Raw genomic sequence first — 16,620 nt, forward strand, 5'->3', positions numbered from 1 at the left:
CCCCCTGGTTTTGGTAATGATAATTTCAAAACCACTCTGTTTTTCCTTCGAAGGGTCATGTCGTGGCAGAGCAGAACCGTCGCAGTATTCTTCATCATGACGCCTTGCCTTCTCAACTTCTCCGCACTGCACGATCTGACAGTTTTGGCAACGCATCCTCGAAACTGCCACAACATTAAACCATTTTTCAATATATCCCTTTATTTAAACTCGTCCAAACGGTTGGCTTCTTCATCCCCCTGCTCCACAGTATCCATCGGCAAACAAAAAACCCTCCTCAGCCGCCATGGACTCCTCTTCCTCCTCCATCTCCTCCGGCGTATCCTTCCAGTCTTCCTCTTCTAGCGAGCTCGAGCCGGAGGTCGACCTGATGGCCATCTACGAAGCCCGCGCCCCAGAGTATTGGGACGCGCGGGACTGGGATTTCTCCGTTGAATCGGAAGACGACGAACCCCTCACCGACGGGGAGGAAGACCTCCAGTTCCTCGTCGATGGGGAGTTGGAGGCAGCAAGCGACGATGACCTCTTCCCCTGGGACGGGGGCTTCTCCTCCGACGAGGAGGAAGAAGAGGTGGAGGAATCGGAGGAGGAGGACTCCTCCTCCGCGGGGTACCCACCGGCCAAGCGCTTCCGCGCTGGGTCGGATGACGATGACGACAACGACGACGAGGAGGAGGAAGAAGCTCCCGCCGGCGGCTTCATCAGCAGCGATGAGGACTTCGCCGGAAGCAGCGCCGACGGTAGCTACGACGGCGACGACGAGGGCAGCGATGGCCCGTAGATTAGGGGCTAGAATAGGGCTAGTAGTAGCGCATTAGGCCCTAGATCATCCCTTTTGAGAGCAATTAGCTCTTCGTTGTAAAATTCCCCTTTGAATCAATGAAAATGTTCTTCCAATTTAATTTCCAATCATCCGATTTCACATCTTCTCATTTTCTGATTGTCAAAGGTGGTCAACGCCCCAAGAGCCGATAGCATCGTATCGGCTTTTTACCATCAATCGCCGATAAGGCCAACCTGATAACCAACTAGACAGGTTCAAGTAGACAATCCTCAGATTCAGACAGTAACTTGATACCTGACCACGATACTTCGTACCTCTAAAGTCGATGACTGCGCATCGGCTGTTTTTATCTCAAGTCGATGTCCGTGCATCGGCTATTTTTATTCTTATCCTAAAGTCGATGTCTGTGCATCGGCTGTTTCCCAAAAAAAATAAAAAAAATTTACTCGCCGATTTCGTGTATCGGCCTCCATATCTTACTGCCCATCATCCCACATGCTTGGGAAGTACTTCTTGAGATGCTGGCCATTGACAGCCACTGGGAACTTCACACCATCCAACTGCTCGAGCATGTATGCATTACCCTTTAAAACTTGGTCTACTTTGTACGGGCCGTGCCAATTTGGAGACCATTTACCATACATTTTATCCTTAGTCCCTAACGGCAATACAACTTCCCATACCAGATCTCCAACCTGGAACTCCTTTGGCTTCACCTTCTTATTATATGCGCGAGCCACCTTGGCTTTATTCTCCTTGATTTTCTCAAGTGACCAAAGTCTAAGTTCCGTTGCATCCTCAATGCTGTCACTCATCAGGGCTGCATATTGTTCAGTAGTCAAATCATTCTAAAATGTAACTCTTCTCTAACCAGCCTTGATTTCCCAGGGTAACACAGCTTCTTGTCCATAGACCAGATGGTATGGCGAGGTTTTTATTGCTCCATGACACGACATGCGATAAGCCCCTAACGCTTCTGACAATACCTCGTGCCAATGTCTAGGATGCTCGTCGATCTTCCGTTTAATCAGCTTGATCAAGCTTTTGTTGGACGCTTCAGCCTGTCCATTTGCTTGAGCATAGTATGGAGACGATCGGATTAGCTTGATTCCCATATCCTCGCAGAACTTTCTAAACTCCTTAGAAACGAAAACCGAACCTCCATCGGTCGTGATAGTCTGGGGAATCCCGAATCTGTGAATGACATGCTCCCTCACAAAATCGACAACATCTGATGATGCGACTGCCTTCATAGGGACGGCCTCCACCCATTTAGTAAAATAATCTGTAATGGCCAGAACCCATACATGGCCTTTGCTCGAAGGAGGATGTATTTTGCCGATCATATCCATGCCCCATCCTCGGAACGGCCACGGCTTGATGGGATTCATCGCTGATGCAGGTACCATCTGAATGCTCCCAAACTTCTGACATGCTTGACACCCTTTATAGTACTTGAAACAATCTTCAAGCATGGTGGGCCAATAAAATCCCGATCGCCTGATCACCCACTTCATCTTATGAGCTGATTGGTGAGTTCCACAGGCACCCTCATGCACTTCATGCAAGAGCCGATTGGACTCGGCTGGTCGCAAACATTTGAGAAGTAACCCTTCCAAAGTCCTGTAGAACATGTCATCGCCGATCAGGACGTACTTGATGGCCCTGTATCTTATCCGTTTAGGTGCCCCCCGAGCCGAATCTTTCAAGTAATTGAAGATATCGGCTCTCCAGTCATCGGGTTCCATGAACTGCACCTGAAAATCGGCTTCATCCGTCGCGTCCTTATATCCTGACGCCGTTTGTGCGAGGTCGTTCGCCTCGGTATTTTGCGACCTTGGGATCCAATGGAAGTTTATATACCTGAATTGTGCCATCAGCTCACGGCATTGCATCCATAATGGAAAGAGCGACTCGCTCTCACACTTGTACTCCTCCGTGAGTTGAGAAATCACCAATTTGGAATCCCCAAAGATCTCAACTGCCTCTGCCCCAGCGTCCAATAGCAACTCCATTCCCTTGCATATCGCTTCATACTCAGCAACATTGTTGGTGCAAGGGGTAGACAGCCTGATGGAGAAGGAATACGTTGCCCCCCGAGGCGACACGAGTAGCATGCCGATGCCGCAACCATCCTCACAGACCGATCCATCGAAGAACATGGTCCATGCACGCACAGATAGTGCTGCTACGTCCGTGTTTATTCGTTCAGCAATAAGATCGGCCAACGCTTGTCCCTTGACTGCTTTCGCAGGTTGATACCGGATATCAAATTCCGATAAAGCAAACATCCATTTGCCGAGTCGGCCTTTCAATACAGGAGTCGACAGCATGTGCTTGATGACATCCGATTTGCATATGACGATGATTTCTGCTGACAGCAAGATGTGCTGGATCTTGGTACAGGTGAAAAACAAACAGAGGCACAACTTCTCGATCTCAGGGTACCTCGTTTCTGCATCCAACATCCTTCTGCTGAGGTAGAAAACCACTTTTTCCAGACCATCATAGACCTGCACCACCACTGACGCAATGGAGGTGTCAGCCACTGATAAGCAAATGTAGAATGGCCTATCTTGCTGCGGTGGAATCAACACAGGTGGCTTCGTTAGGTACTCCTTAATATCGTCAAATGCTTGTTGTTGCTCTGCCCCCCAGCGAAACTCCTCATCAGACTTGATTTTGACCAATCCCATGAACGGCTCGATTCGTCCTGACAAGTTGGAGATAAACCTTCTGACGAAATTGATTTTGCCGATGAGACACTGGAGCTCCTTCTTCGTGGTGGGTGGCTTCATCGTTCGCACTGCCTCTTGACTTTTCAGGCCGATCTCGATTCCGCGTTCATGAACCAAAAAACCCAGGAACTGACCGGCCGTCACACCAAAGGCACACTTCTTTGGATTCATTCTTAGTCCGAACTTCCTAGTTTGGTCTAGGACGTGTCGCAAATCTTCCAAGTGTCCGTCCACCGAAACAGACTTGACCACCACGTCATCGATGTAGATCTCCACCAATTTGCCGATTAAATCATGAAAGATGTAATTCATGGCTCTTTGATATGTTGCGCCGGCATTCTTCAGCCCAAATGTCATGACTACATATTCAAACAAGCTCATCGAGCCTAGAACTCTGAATGCAGTCTTGTGTATATCTTCTGGATCCATAAAGATTTGGTTGTAGCCGGCATTGCCATCCATGAAACTTAAAACTTTATAACCAGCAGCTGCATTGATTAATGTCTCTGCTACTGGCATCGGATATTCATCCTTTGGAGTGGCACTATTGAGATTCCGAAAATCTATGGCGACGCGCCATCGGCCATCCTTTTTCTCCACAGGTACGACATTGGAAATCCATTCAGCGTACCTGCATGGCCTGATGAACCCGGCGTCCAACATCTTCTGGATCTCTTTCTTGACTTCCACCAAGATTTCGGCCTTCATCTGTCGTGCTCGCTGATGGAACGGCCGAAATCCTTTCTTCAGAGGGAGCCGATGCTCAATGATGCTCGTGTCTAACCCAGGCATCTCTGTATAATCCCATGCAAAACAATCTGGGTACTCTTTCAACAAGGCTACAAACCGGTCCCTCAGATACGGCTCTAACTTTTTGCTGATAAATGTTGGTCGTGGCTTATCCCCAGGACCAATGTCAATCTCTTCCAGCTCATCAGCTGATGTAAACCCATACCCCAGCTTTCCATCGCCTGCTAGATCAATGCTGAACACGGGCAAAATGTACGTTGAGGATAATTTTGGCCGATTGCTAGAATCGGCCTCCTGTTTCATTGCAATGTTCAATGAGGGTCTACAACTTTTTGGTTCTCTACTATGGCTACGTGACAAGCTTGAGGTAAGATCTTTGCTTTTTATTTTTTGGGGCCGATCGCAGGGATCGGCCTTGCCACGTACGTCCATAGACTTGGATCTTGCTACTCCGTCAGGCCAGTGGATAAGACCAGCCTCACCCCGTTTTTTGAAGCTTCGATGCGCTCACAGCCGTCCAAACTGATTCCCGAGAGCGGCTCTTGATCGTTTGCATCCCAAATATTCATGGCAGCTAGTGAGATCTCGATCGAATCATCTGCATGGACAACCTCCACTTCATCTCCATCCCATTGTATGATGCACTGATGCATTGTGGATGGAATGCAACAGTTAGCGTGGATCCAATCTCTCCCTAGCAGGACAGCGTAAGTGCTTTTGCTGTCGACGATGAAGAACGACGTAGGGATGGTTTTTCAGCCTACAGTTAGGTCTACGTTCAGAACACCCTTTGCTTCAGACGCTTGGCCGTTGAAATCGCTTAATGTGACGTTGGTCTTGATCAGATCTTCATTGGAACGTCCCAAACGTCGTAGCATGGAATACGGCATTATATTGACTGCCGCTCCCGTGTCAACCAACATCTTGCTGATAGGCTGCCCATTGATGTAACCTTTCAAGTATAGGGCCTTCAAATGCCTGTAGCTTCTCTCTCGTGGCTTCTCAAAGATGACTGGCCGTGGACCGCAGTCAAACTGTGCCACTGACACTCCCTCGTCTTTTGGAGCACAAAACTCTGACGGAAGGATGAACACCATGTTTGTATCAGCCGATGCCTCTGCATCGGCTCTTGTCTGCTTGGGGCGCCACACTTCCTTCTGTGGCCGTGCCTCTGTCTCCAATGTTTGCTGAATTTTCACGGCCAGATCGGGCCGTGCTTTCCTCAACGTGTACAGGTACTGTGCCTCGGCTTCCTCTAGGTTTCGTAGCCGCTGCACCCTACGCTTCTGGGAGTGGCTGAGTCCATCAGGACACCACCGGGGCCGATGATATCTGTCTTCTTCTTCATCTGACTCCTCAAAGTCTTCATCTCGAGATGACTCAGCTCGTCTGTTCTGAGGTGGGAGAGGCCCTAGACGCTTGAACACTGAAACTTCATTTGTTCCCTTCCTCCGCTGTCTACATTCTGGGCAGTTCTCGATTGTAGGCAATCGGCTCATTCCCGAGTCCCAGCATTGTTTGAAGAAAGGACAGTTCCAATGCTTATCCATGTCCTCTTGCTCTCTTGACCTCCCTCTAGCGTGACGCTCATACCCTTCTTGGTCTCTATCATATCGACGATACTTCTTGTCATCTGCATCAGACCGATGATATCTTTCATCATCTACGTCGTAGCGCCGGCGTCGGTCATACTGCTGCTCATATTTGTTAAGGAGATGCGCGGAGAGTGGTCGTTGATACCGCACGCTTCTCACTTCTTCCTCAGTCAAGTACCGCCTGTCATCATGCTGGGGCCGGTCGCGTGGATCGGCCTCCGCTTTATCTTTGCCACGGGAGTGACTGCTTTCTGCTTTATCCTTGCTATGGCGGTCTGCAAGCCCTGCCATGTTGATATCAAAAGAGAAGGCTGGCTCGCTTCTTAAGCAGTGACTGAGATCCACCATGTTGACGCCAGGAAACGGATGTGTGTCAACTTTCATGGCAAACTGACCGAAGAGTAATCGGCCTTGTTCTATCGCCATTTGAATCTGTCCGCGCAGTACTTTGCAGTCGTTGGTGGCATGGGTAAACGTATGATGCCATTTGCAGTATGGCCTACCGTTCATCTCTTGTAACGTGGGAATTTTTTGGCCTTCGGGTAACTTCAGCTGTTTTTCCTTCAGCAGCAAATCAAAAATCTGCTCCGTTTTGCTTAAATCTAAGTCAAACCCTTTTGCAGGCCCAGGTTGTTTCACCCATTTGCAGGACACGGGTACTGCCCCCCGAGCCCACTCGGCCACGGCGACCTCCTGATCTTCTGCAGAGTCTTCATCCTCTTCTGTCTCGACCAGAGCGACGCGCTTGAACTTGTCTTGGTACAATTCTGGGTGGTGTTGTTCATAGGACGTCAATTTCTGAACCATATGCGCCAGTGAATTGTAGTATGCTTGGAAAGGCAGATCCTTAAGCGGCGCTGAGAGGCCTGCTATTGCCAGATCGACTGCTTCCTTCTCAGATAAACGAACCGAATAACATCGGTTCCTGACAGTCCTGAAACGTTGAATGTATTCAGACACCGTCTCTCCTCGCCTTTGCCGAACCTGGGTCAGATCGGCAATGCCAGCTTCAGTAGCTTCTGAATGATATTGTATGTGAAACTGCTCTTCCAGCTGCTTCCATGTTCGAACCGAATCTGGTGGCAACGAGGTTTACCACCCAAAGGCTGGACCCGTGAGAGATTGTGAAAAGAACCTCACATGTAGCTGGTCTGATGCTGAAACCATGCCCAACTGTGCCAAATATCGGCTCACGTGCTCAATCGAGCTAGACCCTTCTGATCCACTGAATTTTGTGAAGTCAGGGAGCCGATACTTAGGCGGCAGTGGGATTAGGTCAAACTCGTTAGGATACGGCTTGGAATAGCCGATTGTTCTCTTCTTCGGCAGGATACCGAACTGGTCTCTCAAGATTGCAGTGACCTGATCCACCGTAGGAGCTGCAGAGGTTGAGCTTTCATGACTTGTTCCGGTGGCATATTTAGCTAGCCACGCCTGTTTCTCAGCATCTGCTCCAGAACTCCCTCCTGCTCCGACCATCCTTCCTGCTGTGGCAACCCCTCCTGCTGTAATCGTGTGCGTCCAGTTGTTGCAGTCCGACACGTATGTGCGCACGTATCCATGTGGGATCTCCTTGGGCGGCTCATACAGGAATTGGTAATCGCCAGGATCACCTCCAACCTTGTAGACGACGTACGCCGGTGAACCTTGTTGCTGTGGAGCTGCCAACGTGTATGACAGTGGTGGCCTAGTGTAGAACGGTATTTCTCCCTGGTGAGTTCCTAGAGCAGGTCCCGACGGAGAATACTGATGCTTCATGATTTCTTGAACCACACGAAGCGCAACACGCTCCAGAGTGTTCACCAGGCTCTCAGAATGCCGATGTAGAGAATGAGCCACAGCATAGTTAATTTCCTGCCGCAGGGCTCTAGTACGGTCCTCCGAAGGGAGAGACAGATCTATCCCCTCAAACACGCCTTCGGGTTGGAACCCTTTGAACCTAATGCCGTGCGAACGGGTCTTCTCGAAAGAGCCGATGAGATCGGCTTCGAAGATGTCCTTGAGCTCATCGTATTTCTTCTTGTGCTCTGGAGGCAGATCTTCATACTTGATCTATTCGTCCGCCATCTCGGATGCAGGTGTTGACGTGGTTGCTGTAGAAAGTGTCCCACCGGGCGTGCCAGAATGTGTTGCCTGCCAAAACCCACCGGCGAGCAGTGGTTAAGCAACACGAAGAGCCGGGAGGCTGCCAAAACTGCTGGGTGGGCCCTGGTCCCTCGACGTCGTCCCGCAATGTTCCAGCACACGTCCTGGCGGTTGCAAGGGCGTGCCACCTGACCTATACCTGGTCAGGAAGGTGTTGGATTGCTTCGATTAGTCTCCTGCATGGTAGACACGTAAACATTAAATACGAGCCCGATCGGCTCTCAGGTTGCCCTGTGGATCGGCTCAAAGAGCCGATCGCCCCATGGTTCACGTTGGGTTTACGATGACATGGGGCTCCTGCTTGATCAATATAAAGTTAAACCAATCCACGACAGTTTAGGGTTTTCACCGCATGATCGGAACATCCTACGCGTAGTTGAGCCTAATAGACACGAAAGATGATGGAAAGCTAACCCTAAAAGAGGCCTAAAAACCAACATTAAGTTAATTCCCGGAACAATCCCTCTTAGAGCTAACAAACCACACCACTCGTACTACCGGATCGTTCAACCCGTTTGCAAGGCCTAACCATATGGATATTAAACTAATCCTTGAGGAACAAGGAGCAACTATAACAGATTGGATCTACTAAACAACGAACAAGCAAGGTGCTGCCCTTACACCTAGATAGGTATAAGGACAGCTAGATATCGAGGGGCAGCATAGCTAAGCAGATATGTATAAGACAAACATCAATGCAAACCCCAAGACATCTACGATAAGTAGTGTTACTCGCCATCAACAACGCTTCAGCACGAGTAACACAAGATAAACGAATAAACGTATGCTGCCTAGATCGCAAGATGCGATCTAGGCAGCATGATGCTTACCCGGAAGAAACCCTCGAAACAAGGGGTGGCGATGCGCCTGGTTTGTGTTTGTTGTGAACGTGATTGTCCTCCTTTCTCAATAAACCTAGGTACATATTTATAGTCCAAGGGACTTTCTAATTCGGGCGTGCACCTAACCGTGCACGGGTTAAACTCTATCTTTTAATTCTAAACTAAGATGCAATCTACTATAATTTACAGATACACGGGCATCTAGCCCAAACTCTTCGTGCAAGGCCGCTTCAGAGATGCTCCACGTGTATATCCTTCAAGCCCATCTCAATTACGGCCCATCTCCTGATTTGGCCAAAATCTGGTGATAACACCGGCTTGCTGAAAACAAAGGATTAAGAGTATCGAGTGAAAGATGATGTTTGTTTGCAAAGAACAGTAAGAACAATGATTGCAGTAGATTGTATTCAAATGTAAAAGAATGGACCGGGGTCCACAGTTCACTAGTGGTGTCTCTCCAATAAGATAACTAGCATGCTGGGTGAACAAATTACAGGTGGGCAATTGACAAATAAAGATTCAATACATATCAACGATGATTACTATGAGATTTAATCAGGGCATTACGACAAAGTAGATAGACAGCTATCCAGCATGCATCTATGCCTAAATAATCCACCTTCGGGTTAGCATCCGCACCCCCTCCAGTATTAAGTTGTAAACAACAGATAATTGCATTAAGTACGGTGCGTAATGTAATCAACACAAAAATCCTTAGACAAAGCATCGATGTTTTATCCCTAGTAGCAACAGCACATCCACAACCTTAGAACTTTCTGTCACTGTCCCAGATTAAATGGAGGCATGAACCCACTATCGAGCATAAATACTCCCTCTTGGAGTTACAAGTATCAAGTTGGCCAGAGCCTCTACTAGCAACGGAGAGCATGCAAGAACATAAACAACACATATATGATAGATTGATAATCAACTTGACATAGTATTCTAGATTCATCGGATTCCACCAAACACAACATGTAGCATTACAAATAGATGATCTTGATCATGTTAGGCAGCTCACAAGATCTAAACAATGATAGCACAAGCAGAGAAGACAACCATCTAGCTACTGCTATGGACCCATAGTCCAAGGATGAACTACTCACGCATCAATCCGGAGGCGGGCATGATGATGTAGAGCCCCTCCGGTGATGATTCCCCTCTCCGGCAGGGTGCCGGAGGCGATCTCCTGAATCCCCCGAGATGGGATTGGCGACGGCGGCGTCTCTGGAAGGTTTTCTGTATCGTGGCTCTCGGTACAGGGGTATTCGCGACGAAGGCTTTAAGTAGGCGGAAGGGTAGGTCAGGAGGCGGTGCGAGGGGCCCACACCATAGGGCGGCGCGGGCCCCCCTCTGGCCGCGCGGCCCTATGGTGGCGGCGCCTCGTCGCCCCACTTCGTTATCCCTTCGGTCTTCCGGAAGCTTCGTGGAAAAATAGGACCCTGGGCGTTGGTTTCGTCCAATTCCGAGAATATTTCCTTTGTAGGATTTCTGAAACCAAAAACAGCAGAAAACAACAACTGGCACTTCGGCATCTTGTTAATAGGTTAGTGCCGGAAAATGTATAATAATGCTGTAAAGTATGTATAAAACATGCAAGTATTGTCATAAAAGTAGCATGGAACATAAGAAATTATAGATACGTTTGAGACGTATCAGCCGGCACCCAGATTAGCGAGAGCCCAGAGACCTCGGGAGAGGAGGTTTTGGTCGATCAACCTGATGGGCTCGAGGAGGACCTCGCCCAATCCGAAGAAGACGCCGGGGGCTCTGAGCAGCTCACCGGCAACGACGAAGAACACGCTGGCGGCCCAGGCGAAGGCGCTGATGCGGAATTTCCCGGCATCGACCTGGATGCTTACACGCGCGGGGCCTGGATGGGTTCAGATGTTACCCAGGCCGAAATCGATTGGCTCTACCGGTCCCGACGGATACCGGAAGAGGTGTTCTGCCGGATCCCCGGCCCAGAGCTAAAGCGTGCGCCCCGGCCAGGTGAATACGTTGTCTTTGCCGCCCATTTTGAGCGCGGCTTAGGCCTTCCGATCTCAGACTTCTTCCGAGACTTTCTCAACTTCTACGAGCTTCAGCCCCATCATCTTCCGGGCAACTCCATCTTCTACCTCTCCTCTTTTACCGCTTTCATGGAGGGATACGTCGGTATCACTCCTTCTACAGATAACTTTTCTTATTTCTACTACCTCCGGAAGAATTCCATCCAGGATACCACTCTTCCGCAGCCCAAGCCCTTTGTCCGGTGTGGGGGCTGCATCCTCTCGCCCCGCCAAGGGAGCGTTTTTTACAAACTTGCCAGTCTGGAATTTGTCCGGACTTGGCAAAAATCCTTTTTCTATGTCCGGAACGGAGGTCCGGAAGACTTCATTAATCTTCCGGAATACGTGCAATTGGCTCCACAACCCCAAGAATCATAAAGAATCCTAACGGGTGGCCAACTTCATCGAGCTCTTCAAGGAGAAGACCAACCTCAGCTCAGATGATATTGTCCGATCGTTCCTCTCGCGCCGGGTTTTGCCGCTTCAGTGCCATGCTCACAAGATGAGCCAAATTTCGGGTCAAAGGGATCCAACCCGGATGACCACTTTCTCGCTGAGCCCCAAGGAATTGATCCTGAAGGCCAAGCAGATCTACCGGAACACCCTGCGGCCTGACGGGAAATACGGGCGGAAACCTTATAGCCGCAACGATCCTCCGCCCCGAGTAAGATCTCGGGATTTCCGGAATACATCTTCCGGTAAACTTGTAAATTTTTCTTCTGACTTGCTGTTTCATTATGCAGGATAACTTTGCCCGGATCGCCAGGGAGGAGCTGCCCCGGTACGCCCCCAAGCGCAAGTTCCCGGACGACGCTGAACCTTATCCTTTCATCAGGGGACCGCATCAGATGGGGCCAACGCAGTCCCGGCGCCCCGGTAACTTTCAAACTCAGAATCCGGCAGTTGATTCCGATACAGACGACGAGGTCGTTGTACTTGAGGTATTTTGCACACCTTTATCTTATGCATTGTTCCTTTGTAGCTTCCCACTCAGCTACCCCGAACCCCCAGGTGCTTGAGCATGTAGCTCCTCTCGCCGCTCAGGTTGGGCCGGAGTTTGAACAGGCTCTAGCCTAGAGTCAGGCCCCCAAACGCCGAAAGAACAAGGCTCCGGCTGAGGATGCCGGTCCCAGCGGGGCTCCACCCGCTAAGCGCCAGAAGAAGGGCAGCCTCGGCCCTCGCGGCAGGAAGCGCCGGTAGGAAATGCCGACCGCTGTCGGGTAAGGCCTCAAAGTTATATCCTTTCCGGTTGATCTTTTGTTACTTTCCATCTTTCGGCTAACCTTTACACTTGTTTCTTTTTCAGGGCTCCCCTGGTACTTACCAGGAGCGCTCCTGGCATGCCGCCGGAGACTTCCGAGGACCCCGCTAGGACCTCTCCTCCTCCTCAATCAAGTCCGGCACGCTCTGGTGCCGGCATAGCTCCATCCTCCCTTCGCGGGGGGAAAACAAATTCGGGGTGCGCGGCCCCTAACTCGCCAGATCACCACGCGGAGGAGGATTTTATCTCCCCTCCAGAGTTTGAAGACACCGGCGCCAACAACATGGGCACCGGTACCGAAGACGCCGGGCGGTCGAAAACTCTGGTTCCGCCCGTCCCCAAGATCAAGAAGAAGAAGAAGAAGACTGCCTCTTCCCCCTCCAAACCTCTGCCGGAAACCTCCGCTCCGGCAGTTCCTTCGCCGGCAAAGGAAACTCCCGCGCCCCCACCGGCAAAGGATGCTCCTGCGCCGCCACCGGTAAAGGATGCTCCTGCTCCTCCACCGGCACCTCCGGCCGGCACAACTGCTTCAGCTGCTCCGCCAATTCCTCCGGCCGGCACGATCATCACCACGCAGCAGCTAACTGCAGCGGTTACTGCTGCGACCGCGCCCCCTTCCGGCTCCCAGGGGCAATCCCTGGTACTTCACACTAGTCGTGCCTCGGTTTCTGCTGGCGAGAAGGCCTCAGCTCAGCTGGGCCGGATCGTTCAAGTGACCTGCGGCGAGGTCGATCTGGGCGGCCTCCAGGAGTACGTGGACAAGTGGAACCGGGCGGATCTTTCCCCCACCACCTGTGGCCTCGGCAAGGACAAGCTGCCGGTTGTGGACAACTCCGGGCCGCGGAGCACGACGCAACACCTAAGCCGGCTCAAGCGTGCGGTCAAGGAGTTTGACACGGCCTGGCACGACGCCAGCGCCAACGTGGTGGTAAGCTCAACACTTAAATTTTAATTCTTTTCTTTTCTACCGATACTGGTTTTTGATTTTTTAGCTTATAGGTATATCCTCATAGTCCCCGAGTTTCGGGTTAAGCACGCAGTACTTAGCGTGAAACTTTCTTGAAGCAAAAAACCGTCATAGCTAGTCCCCGAGTTTCAGGTTAAGCACGAAGTACTTAACACGAAATTTCAAAAAACCGACATAGCTAGTCCCCGAGTTTCAGGTTAAGCACGAAGTACTTAGCGCGAAACTGCAAAAAACCGGCATAGCTAGTCCTCGAGTTTCGGGTTAAGCACACAATACTTAGCGCGAAACTGCAAAAAACCGGCATAGTTAGTCCCCGAGTTTCTGGTTAAGCACGAAGTACTTAGCGCGAAACTGCAAAAAACCGACATAGCTAGTCCCCGAGTTTCGGGTTAAGCACGCATTACTTAGCGCAAAACTGCAAAAAACCGGCATAGCTCACTGCAAGTTTGAACTTGTGCAGGGCACCCTCGCCACCCGGAAGGAACTCTTTGAGGGGCTGTTGTGGGAGTACCGGGACCTCAGCGCTGCCTTCACCGCCCTGGAGCAGGCCCATAGCCAGTGCCCAGGTTAGTTTCACTCTTCCGGTTTTCCTCCTACCGGTGCTTCCTTTGATCATATTACTTAGAAGTTTCTCTTGTGCAGCTGCCCTCCCGAAAGCCTCGCTTGAGGAGCTTAGAGGCCAAATCTCGGCTCTCAAGGGTAACTTCACTTGTTCACTTATCTCTTTTATTTGAGCCAACCAGCTTCTTTTACTGAATCTTTGCTCTCCCGGATTACAGCTGAGAAGGAGAAGCTTGCCCTTGAGCACAGCAATGCTCTGGAAGCCCACCAGACCAACTTTGGTGAGCTAAAACAGAAGCTGATCCAGGGCGAGGTGGAGCACGCCGAGGCGCTGAAGAAAGCCAAAGCCGCTGGTGAGGCCAATGTCAAGGAGGTGTAGAAGGAGCTTGCGGATGCCACGGGGAAGCTGAAGGAGGAGCTGGAGGCCAAGGCCAAGGCGCTCAAGGAGGCGGAGGACCGGAACGCCACGCTGCTTGCAGATCAAGCTGAGTTCGACCGGTTGGTTGCTCAAGCTGACAACCAGGCGCTCAGTAAGTTCCTTTCTTATGCTCATTAGTTTATACTTACCGGCATATACTCTTACACTAACTTATGTTTTTTTCCTTCCAGAGCTTTTCTCGGACTCCCAGCCGCTCGCGCATAAGAGGGTCATGGAGCTGCGCGCTGAGCAGGGCGTTGCCGATCCGGAGGCCGCATGGAGCGCATACGACCATCTTGTCGCGCTCTCCGCCCGGATCACTCATATGAAGGTTCAGTGAGTGGAAACGCTCCCCAGCCCGTGCCGGAGCAGATGCAGCACTTTGTGTTGCCTGTTCCTGGTACGACGATCTGGACCTGAACGCCCTCCACAGCATGCGTGCGGACGCACCCACCAATACCGATCCGGCCAAAGCTGCCAAGCATCGCGACCGCGCCTACCGGATCGCCCACTTTTTCTCCACCAGCACCTTCATCCCTCCTCCGGCTGACATCACTGATGAAATCTCTGAGGATGAGGAGGAAGAGGATGCCGAGGAAGATGAAGACGACGCCGAGGAGATCCCGGAAGAAGGTGCCGTGCCTCCAGAGGAAGCTCCGGTAGCCCCAGAAACTGTCCCTGAACCAGCTGCTGTGCCAGGCCAAGACTCTTCATCTCCTATGTACCACAGTCCTTAATCCTGTCTTGCCTCAAAACAATGTTCGTTAAATTCGTCCCTGGTATACCGGGGTAACAAGATGTAAGATACTACTAAGTTCTTTTGGTTATGCTACTTTGAGCTTAAGCGGTCTGTTTGACTTACATGCTTATCCGGTAGTTTAAGTTGCTCAGATCTTATCAATTCGTTTCGTTTGCTTTGCTCTTGCACGGTGAATCTTCCGGATGCGTTTCCGAATTCAATCTGATGCACACTTGGTTCTTTTGCTTTGGCTCTGCCTACCTCTCTGGGTGTTTGGGCGTATGAGACACAAAGTTCTTTTGCCAAGCAAGCATTTTCTTGAACTTAGAAAAAATTCGAAATTTTTCACAAAAACCGGTATAACCGGGGTTAGTTAAACTTTCATCGGTTTGTTTGTTTCTGGTTTCCCTTTGCGTTTTTTGCGTGCTTAAATCCTTCCGGTTTATCTTGCTTGCCATGAAGCCGGGTTGCGGACAGCAGCAAGTCGAAGACTCCGTTAGGTTTAGCACGTTACTAAACCGGAAAAGAGAGTTTGTAACAGACAAATTGGTATACAGAAAAAATAAACATATTGCATGCAATTCCGGTAGAGACAGTCCCCGAGATACATTCGAGGTGCCGGCATTTTATTCATAACATATAAGGTACAAAAAGGAACTTCTTACACCACATCTTTAGGAATAGAAAGGACGGAGTAGTGCTATGTTCCATGGGCGCTTGGTCTCCTCTCCCGACCTGTCCTTCTTTCCCTTCTTGGATTCCTGTGCATCGATCAAATAGTAGACATCATTGTGCAGAGCCTTGCTCACAATGAATGGCCCTTCCCACAAAGGTGAGAGTTTGTGCCGTCCTTCAGTGCGCTGCACTAGACGTAGCACCAGGTCTCCTTCCCGGAATACCCTCGGGTTTACCTTCCGGCTATGATAGCGTCTGAGGTTTTGCTGGTATATGGTTGACCTTGCCAGAGCCATTTCTCTTTTCTCTTTAAGCAAATCCACATCGTTTTCTCGGGCCTCTTTTACCTCTTCTTCGGTATAGAGCTGCACCCTTGGTGAATCATGGAGAATGTCGGTTGGTATGACCGCTTCTGCTCCGTATACCATGAAAAATGGCGTATATCCGGTAGACCGGTTTGGTGTGGTTCTTATGCTCCACAGCACTGATGGTAACTCATCAAGCCAACATCCCGGCGTTTTTTTGAGTGGCTCAATAAGCCTCGGTTTGATACCGGAAAGCATGAGTGCATTTGTTTTCTCAACTTGCCCATTTCCTTGTGGGTGTGCCACAGAGCACACATCCAAACGGATATTGTGATCGTCACAGAACCACTTAAACTCTCCTTGAGCAAAGTTTGTTCCGTTATCAGTGATGATGTTGTGCGGGTATCCATACCGCAAGATGACATCCTTCAAGAATTTCACAGCTGTGTGCCCATCACACTTTGAAATAGGCTTTACCTCTAGCAACTTAGTGAATTTGTCAACCATCACCAAGATGTGAGTCATGCTTCCTCTTGCAGTTTCAAATGGTCCAACCATGTCCAGGCACCAAACCGCAAAGGGCCAAGTTATCGGTATAGTTTTTAAACTGGATGCCGGGGTATGATTTTGCTTGGCATACCTTTGGCAGCCATTGCATTTTCGGACTAAGTCCTCAGCATCCTCCAAAGTAGTGGGCCAATAGAACCCATGCCGGAACACTTTTGCCACCAATGCTCTGGATGAGGCATGGTGCCCGCATTCTCCTTGGTGAACTTCAACGAGCATTTC

Source organism: Lolium perenne, chromosome 5 (assembly GCF_019359855.2).
Source record: "Lolium perenne isolate Kyuss_39 chromosome 5, Kyuss_2.0, whole genome shotgun sequence".
NCBI lineage: Eukaryota > Viridiplantae > Streptophyta > Magnoliopsida > Poales > Poaceae > Lolium > Lolium perenne.